Genomic DNA, 20,949 nt, shown 5'->3' on the forward strand with positions numbered 1-20,949 from the left:
GTCCAAAGTAAAAGAAAACATCCTACGTGTCCTCGAGTTTCCAAAAGCAGCTACAGCAAACCTGAACATGTGTTAAAATAAAACGTCAACACTTGCGTGTCGGTGAGAAATCAAGTTTAATAGATATAAATAGATAATGACAAAGCACTGCGCGCAACATGTGTATAACTGGTGTTCAACATAGTGTGTAAACAGATTGTGATCAAGCCTAAATAGATCATAGCTCATAGTTCATAGCGTGCTCCAAATCGAGCAAAAACAAATAATCAATCGTGTATGTGCAAACAAACCAAGAAAATCGTAACAATAGGTCTCCCGTGTTCATCTAATGGATCCATGAAAACTTCGGAATAGGCCGATCATAGCGGTTAATGATCAACACATACAAATATACAACACTAGTAAACGTCCATAACACATGGGTTTTGCGCACAAAATTTCATAAACAAGTTTAAGACTCAAGTTGTACGAACACATGAACATCCCAAAACGTTAAAAATAAAAGGGGATTAGGTACGAGATTACTCACCTGTAAAAGGTGCGTTGAAAGATAATGCAAGAACCAACTTATAAACAAGCGAAAGTTAACCTATAAATAAGAGGTTATTGGTTTAACGATTGGTTTTTATGCTTGAATATATGTAAGTCACTTAAACAAATTATATATAAAAAAAATTATATATTATATATTTACCGAGATTTCTGGGCAGAAAAGAAGAGAAGACGGATTGCAAAAAGGGGAGTGGAGGCGTCGCTGAGGATCTTCGGCTGAGAGTAAGGGAGAAAGATTTTGGGGAGAGTATAAGTGTTAGAGTGTTGTGTTTTAATTATCCAAGAAATTAGTTTTATTTATAGGAAAACCCTAGGGAACACATCCCTTGAATTGGGGAAAAAGATCTTATCAAATCAAAGCAAAAGATATCAAAAGCAAGAGATATGGTGGCAGCTGCAGGGGATGGGGAAGGCTGACAGGTTACTGTTCATAGCATGGGAGGGGTCAGTCAAAGTACTGTTCAAGACATGGAAAAGAAGATTTTAAAAGATTATGCCAGTTACTTTTTCTAACAACCAAGAGGGTTGGTAAGCAAGCTGCGCCGAAAGTGACTTTTCGGACAGATGTCAGATCTGGCCTACTGTGCCCATACCTTGGCAGGTATAGCACAGAAGATAAGATATTTCAAAAGCGTACAGGCTGGCTTAAACTGGAGAAAAGACTTAAGTGTCTAGCGCGAGAAGGCTTGAGTGCGCGAGGGCGAAGGCAGACAGAACAATCCTTAGCGCGCCGCAGGAAGAACTACGATCCTTAGCGCGCCGCGGGAAGAACTACAATCCGTTGCGCGTCGCGGGAAGAACTACAATCCTTAGCGCGCCGCGGGAAGAACTACAATCCTTAGCGCGCCGCGGGAAGAACTACGATCCTTTGCGCGCCGCGGGAAGAACTACAATCCTTAGCGCGCCGCGGGAAGAACTACGATCCTTTGCGCGTCGCGGGAAGAACTACGATCCTTAGCGCGCCGCTGGGAACAGTTCGCCTCGCGTATCGCAGGAACAGCTGGTCTTCACGCAGGCTTCCTTGTAAGGAGTCTGGCGCGTGGAGCTGCGCAGACATCCTTAGGCGGGAAAAACCAAAGGACAAGCTAAGAGTTAAGAGAAAAAGGGGTTCAAGGCTTAAGGGTTAAGCAGAGGGGCGGGACGGCGACAAGAGAGAAAAAGGGGCGGGACAGCGGAAAGGAATTATTATTATTATCATTATTATTATTAGTAATATATATATATATATATATATAGGATAAGATTTATAAAGATTATAATCAAATTTTAAATCTTAAAATCGGATTCGAAAACGGGTACCTGGGTCGGGTCGGATTTGGGCAGATGTCACAGTCTCTCCTACTTTAAGAAATTTCGTCCCGAAATTTATCTCGAAGTAGGATGCGCAGAGAAAAGGTGCGGGACAAGCAAACTTAGTTTGTGAAAGCGCGTAGCGTACTCGCGCGCTTCGCCACTGTACTGATTCAAGTTCCAAAATTCCTCCTCAAGGCGCTTTACTTCGTTGGGAGGGCAGAATTCTCGAGTCAAAAGATCCTTGAATTCCTCCCAGAGCATGCTAGAAGCAGCCTCTGCGCCACGCGCGTAAGCTACTCCGTTCCACCATGTAAGCGCCCTTGATTCCAGGACACTTGAGGCGTATAAGGTTCGTCGGTCTGGAGGGCAATGGGTATGGAGGAAGGTGTTCTCAATTTTCTCGAGCCATTGGAGCATTACGGTGGCTCCTTCGAGCCCTGTGAATTTCGGAGGGTTACCCGCATTAAAGGACTTAATATTGTATCCGGAGGGGTTGGTATTATTTTAATTTAAGGCTTGGGCTATTGCGGCGGCCATTTCCTGGGAACGACGCTGCATACGTCTGCGCGAGGCTTCTCTCCTCTGATGACGGCGAGCTGATAGCGGAGGCATTCTATAAAAGTTTTAGTTTTTGCTACTATCTTGGTATGGGAAATCGTTTTAGCGCAAAGTATATCATTGTAAAGCTTGTTTCGCGGAGTTAAATGCTATCAATTTTTGAAGTAAAATATGAATTTAAATGCAAACTTAATACAGGTAATGAATTCGAATTGAAAATCGACAATTCATGCATCACCATGACTTTTCAAATCTTCAATTTAAAATATACGAGTAAATGAGTATTGGAGGTTGACAATTCATGTATCACCATGACTTTTCAAATCTTCAATTTAAAATATACGAGTAAATGAGTATTGGAGGTTGACAATTCATGTATCACCAAGACTTTTCAAATCTTCAATTTAAAATATACGAGTAAATGAGTATTGGAGGTTGACAATTCATGTATCACCATGACTTTTCAAATCTTCAATTTTAGAACATAAAGTTAATGGGGATTGAAAATCAACTATTCATGTATCACCATGACTTTTCGGATTTTCAATGTTAAGTCCCAACAACAAACGAATATGTAAGTAAAGAAACGAACTGAAATTTAACAATAAAAATCGAAAGATCGCGGATAAAACATGAAATCATGTGCTGCGTATGCGTAAGCATATTTTATAAATATCGAGTAATTAACAATTAGCGCGCAATCATGAGATTTTTCTCATGCGCGAGAAGGGACTCTTAGGTATTCTAGGTCGTTACGTCTAACCACCTAATCCTAAAGTCACGGAGCTCTGATACCAATCTGTAACACCCCGACCGATGGCGGATTATACATCGGGGCACTACGAATTGTTTCATTACTCGCGACACTATTTGGGTGTCAATATTTAATAAATACATTTCATTGCGCATGCGCGAACACACCATAAAGTAACATAAATCACATATAACTCATAATATTCAAATACATAAATTTGTCTTGTTATATTTTAGACTAGGTCCAAAGTAAAAGAAAACATCCTACGTGTCCTCGAGTTTCCAAAAGCAGCTACAGCAAACCTGAACATGTGTTAAAATAAAACGTCAACACTTGCGTGTCGGTGAGAAATCAAGTTTAATAGATATAAATAGATAATGACAAAGCACTGCGCGCAACATGTGTATAACTGGTGTTCAACATAGTGTGTAAACAGATTGTGATCAAGCCTAAATAGATCATAGCTCATAGTTCATAGCGTGCTCCAAATCGAGCAAAAACAAATAATCAATCGTGTATGTGCAAACAAACCAAGAAAATCGTAACAATAGGTCTCCCGTGTTCATCTAATGGATCCATGAAAACTTCGGAATAGGCCGATCAAAGAGGTTAATGATCAACACATACAAATATACAACACTAGTAAACGTCCATAACACATGGGTTTTGCGCACAAAATTTCATAAACAAGTTTAAGACTCAAGTTGTACGAACACATGAACATCCCAAAACGTTAAAAATAAAAGGGGATTAGGTACGAGATTACTCACCTGTAAAAGGTGCGTTGAAAGATAATGCAAGAACCAACTTTTAAACAAGCGAAAGTTAAGCTATAAATAAGAGGTTATTGGTTTAACGATTGGTTTTTATGCTTGAATATATGTAAGTCACTTAAACAAATTATATATAAAAAAAATTATATATTATATATTTATCGAGATTTCTGGGCAGAAAAGAAGAGAAGACGGATTGCAAAGAGGGGAGTGGAGGCGTCGCTGAGGATCTTCGGCTGAGAGTAAGGGAGAAAGATTTTAGGGAGTGTATAAGTGTTAGAGTGTTGTGTTTTAATTATCCAAGAAATTAGATTTATTTATAGGAAAACCCTAGGGAACACATCCCTTGAATTGGGGAAAAAGATCTTATCAAATCAAAGCAAAAGATATCAAAAGCAAGAGATATGGTGGCAGCTGCAGGGGATGGGGAAGGCTGACAGGTTACTGTTCATAGCATGGGAGGGGTCAGTCAAAGTACTGTTCAAGACATGGAAAAGAAGATTTTAAAAGATTATGCCAGTTACTTTTTCTAACAACCAAGAAGGTTGGTAAGCAAGCTGCGCCGAGAGTGACTTTTCGGACAGATGTCAGATCTGGCCTACAGTGCCCATACCTTGGCAGGTATAGCACAGAAGATAAGATATTTCAAAAGCATACAGGCTGGCTTAAACTGGAGAAAAGACTTAAGTGTCTAGCGCGAGAAGGCTTGAGTGCGCGAGGGCGAAGGCAGACAGAACAATCCTTAGCGCGCCGCGGGAAGACCTACGATCCTTAGCGCGCCGCGGGAAGAACTACAATCCGTTGCGCGTCGCGGGAAGAACTACAATCCTTAGCGTGCCGCGGGAAGAACTACAATCCTTAGCGCGCCGCGGGAAGAACTACGATCCTTTGCGCGCCGCGGGAAGAACTACGATCCTTAGCGCGCCGCGGGAAGAACTACGATCCTTTGCGCGCCGCGGGAAGAACTACGATCCTTTGCGCGCCGCGGGAAGAACTACGATCCTTAGCACGCCGCGGGAACAGTTCGCCTCGCGTATCGCAGGAACAGCTGGTTTTCACGCAGGCTTCCTTGTAAGGAGTCTGGCGCGTGGAGCTGCGCATACATCCTTAGGCGGGAAGAACCAAAGGACAAGCAAAGAGTTAAGAGAAAAAAGGGGTTCAAGGCTTAAGGGTTAAGCAGAGGGGCGGGACGGCGACAAGAGAGAAAAAGGGGCGGGACAGCGGAAAGGAATTATTATTATTATCATTATTATTATTAGTAATATATATATATATATATATATATATATATATAGGATAAGATTTATAAAGATTATAATCAAATTTTAAATCTTAAAATCGGATTCGAAAACGGGTACCTGGGTCGGGTCGGATTTGGGCAGATGTCACATCGGGATCCAAACTAACAATCTCGCATGGTCTAGCTCAAGTCCTTCGTTACCAATATCCACCGAAAGAGACACAAGTAGGGATTAAACTTGGGTCTCTAGTGGAGAAACAAAGTCTTCCTACCACTAGACCACAAGCGGGGGATTACTTGATGTGAGCTAATGAGATTTAATTCATTTATCTTTATTGTTTGCATTATAATGTAAAATTAGATTTAAAATCTGACTGTTTAACTTCTTTTGATATATTTGCATCTCTTATTTAGCTTAATTATATTGTTTTAGCTCGTTAACACTTTCAACCTATGAAATTTAATAATGAACCTGAACCAAGTAGAATTAAATAAAAACTAGCTCAAAATAATCATAGGGAATATTAATATAAAAAATATTTATAATTTATATCACATCGTAATTAAAGTTATAATATTCATTCATCACATTAAAACATTTTACACATTACATATAGTCTTAAGGAAATAACATGGAAACAAGATAACATTGTTTATTGTCTTGTTAGCATAAGTCTATAACGGTACTACGTTTTGAACTTCAAAGCAAACGTTGAACTTATGTACCCGCATAATGTATAAAATAAAAACGCTTAACGATATAAATAGTTAGTGACCAACCATAGATTGATATATACATATAGTGTTTTATCACAGAATTGACTGCAGGCTCATCAAATTCAAAAGAAGCTGTTTCTTTTGAATTGATATATACCCCACGATATTTTCATTTAAAGAAGCTGTTTCTTTATTTTTGCTACGAGCTTTTGTTAAAGTTTCTTATTTATTTTATATTTATCTTATTAGTTTTTCTACTCGTTTTATCAAATTATATTATCAGATTCTGTATTTGTTAATTTTGCTACTATTTTTTAAATACTTTACTTCTCGATTGTGCTACGGATTCTTTTGAATTAGTTTTTATATTTCTTTCTTTTTTTTTTCTTTTAAAAATTTTTGCCATATACTTTGCTAAGAATTTGTTTAGTTATATATTAACTATTTATTTTCTCATATTTGTTATGGATTTTATGAAGTTAGATTTCGGATACTTGTTTTCTCAAGTTTTACTATGTATTTTGAAATTAAATTTTTTGTTGTTATTTATAGAATACTTATTTTCTCAAGCTTCAAGTCCCGGATCGATAATCAACACACATATTAAACGACTTACTCTCGTTTATATTAATCAGAAAATATAACTAAAAGAAACTGATTACAACCCTCAAACCCTAACTCGGTTTGACTCTTAATGAACCCTAACTCGGTTACATCGATCACGTGTGTGTCACTTGGATGAACCCTAAACTCGGTTGCATCTCATAGGCCACAATCTCTAATGTCTAATCATACATCGGTTTATATAGGACTAACATAACTTGCTAGCCAAGACATTACCTAATATAATTACAATACAAGTAGAAAACATAATGTAATTAGAAAACATAACCAAATATGACCGACTTGTCAACATTGGTCCCTCAAGTTCACCGACTTGTGACTTGGAGTCTGAAATTACGTCCAACAAAGTTAATTATTGATTTTAATACAGATTTTATGATGTTATTTTTGTTATATTTACTTTCTCAAGTTTGCTATGAAATTTGCTACGGATTTTTATTGGGAAAGGAATATATGTAGCTAGATCATAGCAAAATGCGTTCCTAGCTCATTCGTAGCATAATATGCGACCGAATTTTTCCATAGGAAAATCTGTAGCTAATATTTGTTCATGTAGTAGTGTAACCGGCATTCGAATAAATCATTAACCAAACCGATAAACACCACTATCCCAGATTTGTGGTAGTTCCATTGAAATAATTGGACGCCACTCAAAGTAAACTATTTTGTCTGCCTTGTGAAAATTGACACCTTCCATACCGAGGGCTATCTCTGTCCGATTCATTATGCGGTGGTTGTTTGTTTGCTTGTATAGTGTGTTAATAGTCATATATCTGGACCCTGGACATGTGCTGTTTCTTTTCTAATAAATTATCGTTTAAAAGAATTTGTAAGGTTGTTGATGTGAGAAACTAAAGGTAGTACGGGACCAAATAGTATAGAGTATAAACCACGTAAACATTAATTGTGTACCCATGCTAGATATGGATAAGCTTGCTAATTTCTACAATATATGACGAGGGGTGTTACTTATATTAGTGCTATGATTTGACTTGTTCAAGTTCATTTTTCCACGACAAGCTAACATAGCTAACGACCACATATATTTTCTTTCAAACTAAAAATAAAACAAAAGAAGTAAAAACCAATTTCCCAACTGCCAGATCTTTAAGCATATGCTTGCTGTACAAGAAAACAAAAGTTAAACAGATGACTTAAGCCCTGACGTCTTTTCAACCACTACAAATCTATCATCTTGGACTTGCAACTTCATTCCATGCCAATCACAAACACTAACACATGTTGACCTCAGAGCTTGTTTTCATCCCATCACCCGGAGCCGGCCACCTGCCACCAACGCTAGAGCTTGCAAAGCTTCTCCTTAACCATGACCAACGACTTTCAGGCACCATCATCATAATGAACTTCTCGAAACACGCAGCCGAAACCCGCCCAAGTGTTCCCCGTCTCCGCTTCATCGATATCCCATGCGATGAGTCCACTATGGCTCTCATCTCACCCGCAACCTTCTTGTCCGCCTTTGTCGAACACCACAAGCCGCATGTTAGAGACATTGTCCGAGGCATCACCGAGTCTGGAACAGCTAGACTTGTTGGTTTCGTTGTTGACATGTTTTGTGTAGGCATGATTGATGTCGCCAACGAGTTTGGAGCTCCAGCTTACACTTATTTCACATCCGGAGCCTCTTCGCTTGGGCTTATGTTTTACCTGGAGGCCAAGCGGGACGATGAGGGCTTTGATGTAACCGAGTTGAAAAACTCGGAAACCGAGTTGCCTGTACCGGGTTTTGTTAACCCGGTACCGGCTAAGGTTTTACCCGGAGTTTTGTTTGATAAGGAAGGCGGGTCCAAATGGTTTCTCGATATCACTACAAGGTTCCGTGAGTCGAAGGGTATTCTAGTAAATACGTTTCAAGATCTGGAAACACATCCACTAGAGAAACTTTTAAGCAGTAGTCCAGACATCCCTCTAGTGTATCCGGTAGGTCCGATAGTAAACTTAGAGAACAAGAACAATGACTGTAAAACCGACGAGATTATGAGGTGGCTAAACGAACAGCCAGATAGCTCGGTGGTGTTCTTGTGCTTCGGAAGCATGGGAGGCTTCAACGAGGAACAAGTGAAGGAAATAGCGGTGGCCCTTGAACGGAGTGGACACAGGTTTCTGTGGTCACTCCGTAGGCCACCGGCCAAAGGAAAGATGGAGTTTCCCAAGGATTATGACAACTTTGAAGAGGTCCTTCCCGAGGGCTTCCTTGAACGCACATCCGGTTTGGGGAAAGTGATAGGGTGGGCCCCGCAGACCGCAGTGTTGGCCCACCCGTCAGTTGGTGGGTTTGTGTCGCACTGTGGGTGGAACTCGACGTTGGAGAGTATATGGTTTGGGGTTCCCATGGCGGCTTGGCCATTATACGCGGAACAGCAGCTGAACGCTTTTGAGCTCGTGGTGGAGCTTGGGATTGCGACGGAGATTAGGATGGATTACCGGATGAGTAGGAAAGAAGGCGGTGACAACGAGGTGATACTGGTGAAGACGGAAGAGATTGAAGGCGGGATTAGGAAGTTGATGAGTGATGCTGAGTTAAGAAAGAAGGTGAAAGACATGAAAGAGAAGAGTAGGCATGCACTTGTTGAGGGTGGATCTTCTCATGCGTCTATTGAGAATTTCATCGACCATGTAATGAATATGTAAGGACTTAAGATGTAGATTATATATATGCTTTTCTGTTTTTGAGTAATTTGTTTTGTGCCTAGTCTAGTGTTATAAGAAGTTTCTTTTAACTACGTGGCTACATTTTTTATTTCATAATCCACAGCCATCTCTCCGCCACTCATCTTACACTTGCATTAAATTATTATTTCTATCTTAGCGTTTTAAATCTTTCAACATCCCGTGATGGTCACCTATACATGACTGGATGCAATTGCAGTGTACTCCCTCTGTTTTATTATAACTGTTTTAGTTTGATTTTTTAAGTCTTTTTTATTTAATTTTGATCGACAATATTTTTGTTTGTGTTATATAATACTTGATGTAAAATATATGAATGGATTGGATTTTAAATGTAGTTTACATTGATATAATTTTCATCAAGTATTATATGATACAAACAAAAATATTTACAGTCAAGGTTGCAAAAGAAAGACTTGAAAAGTCAAACTATGACACTTATAATTGGACGGAGGAAGTATGTTTTTGTTTTATTTTTTCCCTCTTCCGTCGTCATTAATGAGCAGTGATTTCTAGTTACCTTATGTTGTAGTGGGCAGACTGCATGTGTAGTTTTTTTCAATCAGTGTACGTTTAGTACTTTTTTTCCTTGATTTATCTTTTTCAATTTGGGGAGAAATACAAAACTCTTTGAGAGCAATCTGTGAGAATTTCAACTTAAGCTGACATTTAATTCGTGACATGCAAACAAATAAGAGTTCCGTAATATAATAAACAATTAATGATGAGGCCCATGTATAAATCAAAATAATATCACCTTAGAGCACACGCTACCTTATACAACGAAAGTAGTTTGTTTCTTCCTCTAATTTATGGTCTTTTGATGTCGGCCCAAGTATTGAAGACTGGGCTATTATGTTTCTGGAGGCCCAAGATCGCGCAACAAAGGGTGGTCCACGAAAAAGGTCATAACTTGGCCCACGAAGCTCCGTTTCAGGCCCATTACCAGTCGAATCCAAGCTTGAGACGAGGAGCACATTGTGGCAAATGCCTACAGCGGTTTGGCCCCTGTCTGAAGCCCAAAAACGACTCCTAAATAAAGTTTTGAGCCTTTTATTGTTTTTTCAGCACTTTTTATGTTTTTATTTTTGGGTTTGTGTTTGGCCCATGGCCCGTTTTAGGCCAATTTCGTATTAGAACTCTTATTTATATGTTGGTGATGTAAGATGAACAAGGAGACTTAAATATTAATAAATTTCGTTTTTCTCTTCATTTTCCCTAGACCTTTGGGTGGGATTTGGGAGTTTTGAAGTTCATCACGGGTATTCACTGAATCAACGTGATTCGATCTTCGTTTTGTTTATACCGCTGCATCATCTTTCTTATTTAAATAATGACTTAGATCCAAATAGTTTTTTAATATAGATAATGACCTTCAATATCTTGTATAAAATTATGATTCTATCTAATATTAACCTAAATATCTAAATTACTAGGTTAAACATTAACTCTAATACCTTTAAAATACCTTGGTGAAACACTATGCAATCAAAACATGGACAAATTTTAAAGTCTGAATTTAGTGTTAAACGAGTCATGGTGGTATCATGCTTATGCATCGTACACATAAAGAGCAATTTTGGAAAAAATAATATATGTTGTTGTTAGTGTAAGTTTTCAAAATGGATCTGGCAATTTGTTTGGATCAATACGAGACATTAGTGAGCAAAAATCACTAAAATCACTAAAATCTGGGATCAATTGTAGCAAACCCGTAGAGAGAGAAAGTAATGGAGGTAGAGAAAGAAAAGTGACAACAAGGTTATGATGCATGGATGAATAGTACACTAATTATAGTGTCCATACACACTCCTAGGTTTTCATAAATGAGCCTTTAATGATGGGCCCAAATGAGCAATTACAAGCAAGTGGCCTTCGGCCCAATACAAGAGTTAAACAAAAGCTAAACAAATATTACGTGATTGAACCATGTAATACATAAGCCAAACAAATAAACAAAACGAGGTCCAACAATCTCACTCTAGGCTTTTGTATTGATGACAGATTATGTATCTAACTCTTCTTCATCAATCTGTCTCATAGTTATACGTGACATCTGCTTCAAACAATCGATTTTTGATGAAGCGATTGACGAACTTGTTAAACTTATTGATTTCCAGATCTCCCATCATTGACCGTTGAAGCTTCAAGATATCTTGTTCTCCCAATCGAAGAAGTTCATGCTCATCGAAGAAACAAAGATCAATTCCACCATTGTACTACACAACTGTCATCAAAAGTCCATCCATTCAGTGGATCAAACATGTCATCCTCAAAAGCATCTGTGATAAACAATAGGTCCACTGGTAGGCCATCTTGTACTTCCAGACGTCTCTCAAATTTTCAATGTATTTATTGATCTCGGTGAGGTGAGGGAACTTCTTTCCTTAACTTTGTAGTTTTCTAAGTTTTTCTTGGCTTCCATTTTTTTATGTTACTTTTGTACTAATGAGCAAATCCCGTGGCATCATCCTCTTATCTTAAAAAGTGGTTTAAATTCCATTTCAGACGAAGTGTGCAATTAGGTGTGGGAAGATACGTAAGATCACCATTTGCCCTTCGAATTACCCAGCATTCATTGACATGATCCCTTATGCTAAAGAGAATTTGACTAGCATCATGAAAGAGATCGTTTTGGTCTATGAAGCTCCATCGATCACTAATCCCGATCCACTTTCTCTTTTGAATATGAGGACTTTCCCCTTCAACTAGAGCACTCGACACTTCATGGTCGAAGAGTGTCTGAGAGGGACCAGCGGTATCTTCGACAGGTCCATCCAATGTAGCCAGCACATATATTGAATCTATAATGCCCACTACAGGAGATAAAGGACCACGGGACATTTTTACCTTGAATTCCTTTGATCTATTCTTCCGCCATCTTCTCCATATCTTGGTCCTCCTTGTGACGTCTTTCAATCTCAGGATCTTTAAATTGCCCTTCGGCATCAACAGTTGAAGTCTCACCCTCTACATTTCCAACATCCGCATTGCCATCACCACCATTATCATCATCGTTATCATGATCATGAACGCCATCATCACCCTCATCATGCTTGTCTTCTTCCTCATCATCATCAGACCCGTCACTATTTGACTCTTCCTCCACAACCACCTTTTTGCAGCCGTACCTGAAGTACAAGCACCTTTATCACCTCTTTCAACCTCTTTGGAAGAATTATGTAAGATTTGTCATTTTTTGAACCCGAAAACACGATCTGCTTAAATTTTTGGTTTGGATATAAATTATTGTTAATTATTTTCATTTACATTAATTATATAAAAAAAATTGTTCATTTATATTATCAAAGTATTTTAGATATGTTAAATAATCCTCAAATATATTAAACAGGTGTTTATAATTGCATTTAGTCAAGTTCATGGGTTAATTGTGTTATTTAAACAAATTGTTCAACGAGTTGACCCGTCAAACTAGGTTACGATGAAGCTTCATCCTGGTCACAATACGCTACCAAGTAGCAGTTCTGCAGTTTTCATTTTTTAAACGACTTTACTCGATTATAGTTGGAGATCTTGTCTAATTCGTCTTTTTATTCGATTTTTCTCTAAGAAAACGAATGTGGACATGTTCCTAACACTAAAGCCAGTAACTTAATCCCCAAGTTGAGATCATTTGGCTCTTTTATGTTTATTTTCTTCCTTACAGGAGTGATTCTCCAAATCTTATCAATTAACGAGTTGTAAACGAATTTGCTATATAAACCAACCTCCCTAAACATTATTTCTTTATTATCGATTCTTACTCCCAAAAACCGTCCATAAGTGCTTCAATATCAAGTTCTTAATAATTTGACTTTCCAAGAGTCAACGTTTCTTCCCATCACATCACGATTCTCCAAGTTCCTCAAGCTTTCCAGGTAAATTGTGAACATGAAAGTTATTTGTTTTCATCATATAAACAAAAACCCTGAATCAATTTCAATGATTAAAGGGGTTTTGTTGTTCAATTTTGTTTTACGTGATATGAGTTTTCTTTAGAACGACTTTATTTTTGGTGTTTAGGTCATCACACTTTCTAATTTATATAGCCCCATTGCCTCACTCAAGCCAGACTGTGTTGTCTTAACCAGGTCCATGTTGGCTTCAGAGTTTGTCTTTGGCGTTCCCTCGGGAAACCATACCATCGGCTGCCACTTGACAGTCGTTGTGTCGCCACAAGAACAGAACTCTATGGCGTAACACAAGGTGGAATGAGAACCCGGGAGGGCTCGGGATCCAAACTAACAATCTCGCATGGTCTAGCTCAAGTCCTTCGTTACCAATATCCACCGAAAGAGACACAAGTAGGGATTGAACTTGGGTCTCTAGTGGAGAAACAAAGTCTTCCTACTACTAGACCACAAGCGGGGGATTACTTGATGTGAGCTAATGAGATTTAATTCATTCATCTTTATTGTTTGCATTATAATGTAAAATTAGATTTAAAATCTGACTGTTTAACTTCTTTTGATATATTTGCATCTCTTATTTAGCTTAATTATATTGTTTTAGCTCGTTAACACTTTCAACCTATGAAATTTAATAATGAACCTGAACCAAGTAGAATTAAATAAAAACTAGCTCAAAATAATCATAGGGAATATTAATATAAAAAATATTTATAATTTATACCACATCGTAATTAAAGTTATAATATTCATTCATCACATTAAAACATTTTACACATTACATATAGTCTTAAGGAAATAACATGGAAACAAGATAACATTGTTTATTGTCTTGTTAGCATAAGTCTATAGCGGTACTACGTTTTGAACTTCAAAGCAAACGTTGAACTTATGTACCCGCATAATGTATAAAATAAAAACGCTTAACTATATGAATAGTTAGTGACCAACCATAGATTGATATATACATATAGTGTTTTATCACAGAATTGAGTGCAGGCTCATCAAATTCAATATAGTTGCCCCTCTCCAGCCCAAGATCAAATAATTCATCATTGCCAAAAGGCAAAACCTTTAATAACCTGCCATATTCAAGCTTTTGCACCGGTTTTATGTTTATTGGCATAGTTTCTAGACTTTTGAGTAGCACTGTAAACAAGCCAAGCCAAAGATATCTCAGCTCGTTTAACCTACGAGAGACCTTGCTTAGCTTGTTACTAATGCTCGAGCTCAACTCATTGGTAGTTTTTCAAGCTTGAGCTCAGTCTCATTTAACTTACGAGAGCTTGACCTCTACTTAAAAAGTTCGAGCTCGACTCGTTAGTAGTTTTACAAGCTTGAGCTTGGCTCATTTCACGCACTATTTCTAAATCTAACGAAAACTAATATTTTGGTTTTGAAGAAAGTTAAATACAGAACAGTCAGTTTGTTTTTTTTATTTCGGTTCAATTTTCTCTGTTTCTTGCACACCTTGTTAATACTTTATTCTTAATATAAAGTACTTAAAATTTTAAAATATCATCAAAACTTATTGTTCAGTGTAGTTTTACACTACAGGCCGCCTGTCAAAATGGGTTTTATCGATTCAGAAAACTTAGCCCAAATCAATTAGTTTGTGTTTTAACTTCACAAAAAGTAATTTTAAAATATACGGTATTTTTCCCTTTTAAAAATACCAGCAATTAACTCAAAACCAACCTTTTGAAAGATTTCGGATTTACCCTTTTGTTCCAAAATTGACTCGAAAGAATGTTCAATATCGACCCAAAACCCGTGTTTATCCTCAACAAACTATAACTGTTACATATTTTGAGCTCTTGAAAAGTCAACCAGTATTTTATTTGAATTTAGATGGCATTTACCAGTCACCTTGAGAAGTAACTTTCCTTGGTATATTGCCATATTAGTCTTGCACGGGCTTACTAGCTCGATACGACTGATGAAATCAGCATATATTTGATTAAAGCACGAGTATAAATGTCAATAAAAAAACAATTTAGACAAAATAATTAATAAGTACCTATGATTTGTTTCCAGTGTTTCCGTCCATTTCTCCACTCACATCCATCCTACAGTCAAATTACTTAGTGGTCAAGTTTGAGAATTAATTAGAGATTGTTATGGTCAAATTGCAATAAACAAAATTAAAGTAAACTATAGTTTTCGTCGTGGGGCATTTTCTGGAATTGAGATATTAGAAGTTTAAGCTTTAAGTACAGATTAGTGGTTATGCATTTGCAAAAGATTTATATATTATTTAAATATTTTCATCATATCTTATATATAAATAATGATAATAAATTTATAAATATATTTAAAAAAATATGTAAATATTTGTCACACCCCGATCAAAGGCGACGGAACATGCCTGGATGCAACGTGATTGGACAAATACACAAGACGCTATTAAATCGACAATATTTAATCAGCTCATTTTGTTTCATGAAACAATAAACAACACCCATAACTTGTTCATACAAAAACAATTATACAAGTAAACAAATATATATATATATATATTGTTTGTTTTGCTAATATCCTAATAGTCTTGATAACGTTTTTCATCAAGTCCTCAAGTGAACAAAAGTCAAACCTGTAACATTGCATAAAATAAAGTTTAGCAACACAAAGGTTGGTGAGCAATTTCATAGTTTTGAACGGATATGTATATAATAAGAAATGCCACAATCTTGTATACGAAACAATAAATACAAGCAATAACTTTGATAAATAGATATCGCTAAACACATTAGCGAGACATAGCTATAAGAGGATGCGGAATAGTCTAGGATTTTATAGTTATCGTTAATAGCATTACGTTAATGACACCTTGCTATAAGGGGTTGCCAAATAGACTAGGATTTATAGTTCCACCAACCAAAAGTGATAAACACGTAGGCAAATAATCATGTAAGCATAGAACACCAAATCGAGCAATTATTTAAGTAAAGTATGCAAGAAAGTTTGTGGTTTAAGACTTAAGTATAAAACATATTGTTTGAATAAGTATGCAATATCACCCCAAAAACGAAAGATGGAAAACGGGGTATGAAAAGTACTCACGTTAAAGTAATAAACTTGAAAGATGGTTGATTTGGAGTTTAACCGGTATGTCGGGGTTTAACGAACGAAGCCTAAATAAAAGAAATCTTGTATTAGGAAAGTTGTCTTGGAAGTGTTTAGGATAAAATAAATATTAAGTAATGTAAACAATTAAAGTTGAAGGTTTAAAATGCAACCATGTAAGAAATTATAATAATAACCCTTTAAAAATGTAAGTTTGCTCAAAACCGGGTTAAAGTATTTAACCTTAATATTTACTCAACCTATGTTAAGTAATAAGGTGGGTAAAAATGCAAGAATGCAAGTCCCTTCGGAATATAGATACTAAAACGGCTTTTTAACGAGTGTTCGGGTTGTTGGTTCGGGTTGGTCAAACCCAAAGTCAACTTCCCAAAATAATAAATGTTATGAGATAACTCAATAAAACTAATAAGACTTAACCAAGTATGTAGTTCTATTGTTTTAGAACTAACAATGCACGTTAAGAGAGTGTTCAGTTTTGTCGGTCAAAACTTTGTTATGAGATCAAGTTGGATTGTAACATCCTACTTTTAGTTATAAAATAAAATAAATTTCGTTTAATCAATAACGTGTCGTGTATCGGTTTAGATAATAAACTATAAGAGGACGGGCTTGGATTTTAGAAGATGGAATAAAAAATGGAATGGCCCTTAGGTCCATGGGCTTAAGGGAGTATAAATACCCCTTAAACCCTAAATCTTTCCATTTTTATCCATCTCTTACACCATAGCCTACACCTTGAAAAACACACAGAAACACCATCTTATATTCCGAGCCAAGATCCGAATGTGAAAACCCGAGCTTGTTGGTGCTTAGAACGTCGTAACAAGCCCAACCTACATCAATACTAGATCGTGTCCGTAGATCGACTACGTTTATGGTACGTTTATAATGAGAACTTTTTCGCTTAGGCTCGGATTCGTTTAAGTAATTCTAGATATGTATATAACTGATAGAAACGAATCAAACGCAATGAGTCTCAACTAAATCCGTTAATGTTTGATATGTTAATTGATAACCTAAAGAACTGGGTATGTATATGGACCTATCGCACCATTAAAAATGGACTGATTGATGGTTTAGTTGATTGGGGTTTGTTGGCGTCATGAATACGAGTAGATTGATATCAATTTTGTGTTATTATTCAAGATTTGAGGGTTAATCGGGATCTGGCATATGTTAACTGTGTTGATGTTCTTGACAATTTTGACTTTGACCTCTGGGTCAAAGTCTGGATAAGATTGATGCAATTCGTTATGTCCAGATAACGAATTAGTTCACCCATTCGTTATGTCCAGATAACGAATCAGTTTGCCCATTCGTTGTGTCAGAATAGCGAATTTGCTCACCCAGTTCGTTGTGACAAGATAACGAATCAGGTGATTCGTTACTCGCCCAATTCGTTATGTTAAGATAACGAATCAAGTCATGTTCAGATAACAAATCAGAATGACGAACCAAATGATGACAAGATGATGAACTAGGATAACGAACCTAACCATGATAAGATAACGAACCAGAATAACGAATCAGTTAACGAATCAGGCTTAATTCGTCATAACGAATGAGTTTAGAGAATAAAATAATAATTTAAAATCCTAATAGAAAATGTATTAAGACAGTTAATGAAAATAAAATTTTTCCAAGTTGACATGGCAGCTTAACCCAGCCAGGGGCTCTGCCCCTTGGACCCCGCTAGGGGCTGCGCCCGTAGAACCCCGCTGCCAGGGGCGCTGCCCTGGACCCCGCTCTTTGAAGGTTATAATTAAACTAGGTAGCACGATTCAAGTAGTGATAGTTAATTGATATATGTAATTATTATACAGTTAGCCGTGCACAGCTAAGGAAAGGAATAACAATTAACGGTGAACGTAGCCGAGTTCAGGTGAGTTTCTAGGCCCATTTCCTTGTTATGTTTTCGGGGTTGTGTGAAATACTCGATGTGATAGTTAATACACTTACCTTAAATGGTAAGTGTATGCCATGAATGATTTATGTGATAGATATAATGATATGAACGTGATTGAAAGCTTGTCGGTACGTGAACGATCTTCGGATATTGCACGTATTGACAAGGGAGGTATGTATATGAAGTATGGATGTGTACGATATGTATATATATGTACAACATATGAATATGTATGATTGATTAAAAAATATATGTATGTTACGGGTATGTAAAGGCAGTATGTACGAAGATGAAGAAGTAAGGGATCAGACCCTAATAATATCTGAGACAGAGAAGAAAAGAGGGATCAAACCCTAATAATATATGAGATAGAGAAAAAAAGGATCAGACCCTAATAATATCTGAGATAGACAAGAAAGGGATCAGACCCTAATAATATCTGAGATAGACAATGACAGAAGGATCAGATCCTAATAATATCTGAGATAGAATGGACAGTAATTATATAGTATGAAAGTATGTATGAAATTATGTAATGAAAGTAAATTAGCAAAGTAATTATTTATGTATCTTCGAATGCATAATGGAAGGTAAGTATATGTATTGTATGATGTATGATTAACTAGAACTCACTCAGCGTAGCTGACTTTTAGTATGCACGCAGGTGAGTAGAATGAGACGGCTGGCTTGAGCGGGGACACATGCAGAAGAATAAGAGTCTCGCATCTGAAGACGCATGATGTTTTATATTTAACGTTTTAATTTTGAAAGACAAGAATGTTTTTATGACATGATATGAATTGTTATTGTAATATTATGAAAGTTTTATATTCCGCGTAAAGTTTTAATTAGCTCTGATTAGGAGAACTGTGTTTATGAGTAAATCCAACGTCCAAAGTAGGGCACCGGGATCGGAGCCTTACATGGATCCAAAATTTCCAAGTACTTAAGAAAATAATAAAAATCAGTTTGTAAACTATTTTTAAAGAAATATACAAGTCTTGATAGCTAAAAACACGCTTGTGTGTCTTAAGCGAGTAAAAAAATCGGACTTGGTTCAGTTTCCATCTCACAACAAGTTCATAGATGGTTTCCACATGCCTAAATATCAAAGAACTTGTATAATAATATACACATGAAAATACTTAAGTTTTACAACCAAATAGTTAACAATAAAGCTTTTAAACAAAAGTTCGGTTTACGGTTTAGAGCTATTTACAGTTTAACCGAGGCATAGACTATTAGAAACCTTAACCATGGAACTTGTAAATATGACAAACAAACTAAAATGAGCAGAAGTTAATATGCAATAATAAAGTTAGATGGTTAGATGCGGAAAATATATAACAAGGACCACGAAAGTCCTCCATGTGGCCTTGCCTTACGAGGCCTGAAACTTAACCAACCGAGACTGGATAAGTAACTATCAAAGGTAACAAGGTGTGTATATTATATATGTTGTGCCATATGCTTCAAGTATTAACTTAGATTAAGATATACAAATAAAAATGAAGAACTAGCATAGTTTGACTTTGGAAGTCAAACTTGACAAAAACTTGGAAATAACCTTGAATGGTTCTTGAATTTGAGTGAGGAAAGAGTTTATGAGCAGGGATTTATGTTGGAAATGGTTGGGTATTTATAGGATAAGCTTAAATGGGTAATCAAGAGGTTTAATGGTTAAAATTCGGATTCATTGGACAATTAGAACAAGCAAGGGAACACAAAAGTAAAATTGCAGGTCTGAGGCTGCGCTACGCGACCAGCCTAGCCTCCCTGGCCGCGCGGCGCAGCGTGCTAGGGGGGTTGGGTTGGTCAGCTCATCTTGCGTGGTTCGTTTTGCGTCCCGGAAGTTCGTTTTCGATGTAATTTGAGCGTTTTAAAGGCGTTTTCGAATCCGTAAAAGGGGTTTTTCAAATTGAACAAGCAGGAATGATTTAATAACATAAAATCCAATTTTATATATTTGAAAATATTCGGGATATAAATCGGGTCGGTTTACAACATAAAAACAAATATAAGCTAACCCGAAATTGACGAATGTCGCATAGTAAACTTGTTTGGGCTCGTGAACCTACATGAGCTCGATAAGTAAAGCTCACTCTCATGCTTGATTATTAAACAAACTTATTTTAGGCTTGGTCATAGGGTTAAGCTTGCTTGAATCTTGGCTCGAATCGAGCTATTATGAGCCGATCTCAAGTAATTCACTAGTTGCCCTTAATAAATAATCGAAAACAACCCACTTTAAGTAAATATATCGGTTAGTTACTTATTTCAAGTATGCCAAGGTCATATGATACCTCATATCCTCAAACTAAATGGAGAACAATGCACACATTACCAAAGTCAACAAGCTAATACTGTTTATAAACACATGGACCCTATTAACAATAACCTTCAAACTCAAATGCAGGGACCTAAACATAGGAGTCTTGTCTCTATAGCATCATAATCTAATCTGCAAAAATATGCATATAATACTTATCATCAAATTCACAAGCTGCATCATGCCATTCAAATTGCCCTTCAGTATAAAATATCAATAAAGCTAATAAATCATCACATTGATTCCATATTTGATGAAAGACATGATAAACCAAAACACAATCATCGGGAGCATTATCCTCATTATAATGATCATGTTTAAAACGAGATACAATTTTTAAGCAAAACAACTTTATTTAAATATATACGGTCATATAAATTATCGAGTGTTTCAGGTCAACATGACCCGCACATAATAATGCCACATATGTGCATTTAGTCACCTCAAGGGACAAAGATATTAGCCAACATGCAAATTATATTTTAAACAAACAACAGCAGATACTTTTCTTCCAAAA

The 20,949-nt window shown here is 36.8% G+C and overlaps 1 pseudogene; it reads left to right on the plus strand.

The window, feature by feature from the left end:
- The first annotated feature begins 7,618 nt into the window (after positions 1-7,618).
- Positions 7,619-9,247, plus strand: LOC143608022 (UDP-glycosyltransferase 71E1 pseudogene; annotated as a pseudogene).
- Positions 9,248-20,949: the final 11,702 nt, after the last annotated feature.

This window comes from Bidens hawaiensis, unplaced genomic scaffold (genome assembly GCF_021521415.1).
Source record: "Bidens hawaiensis isolate Kalapana, Puna unplaced genomic scaffold, B.hawaiensis_p1.1 tig00094326_1, whole genome shotgun sequence".
NCBI classification, from domain to species: domain Eukaryota; kingdom Viridiplantae; phylum Streptophyta; class Magnoliopsida; order Asterales; family Asteraceae; genus Bidens; species Bidens hawaiensis.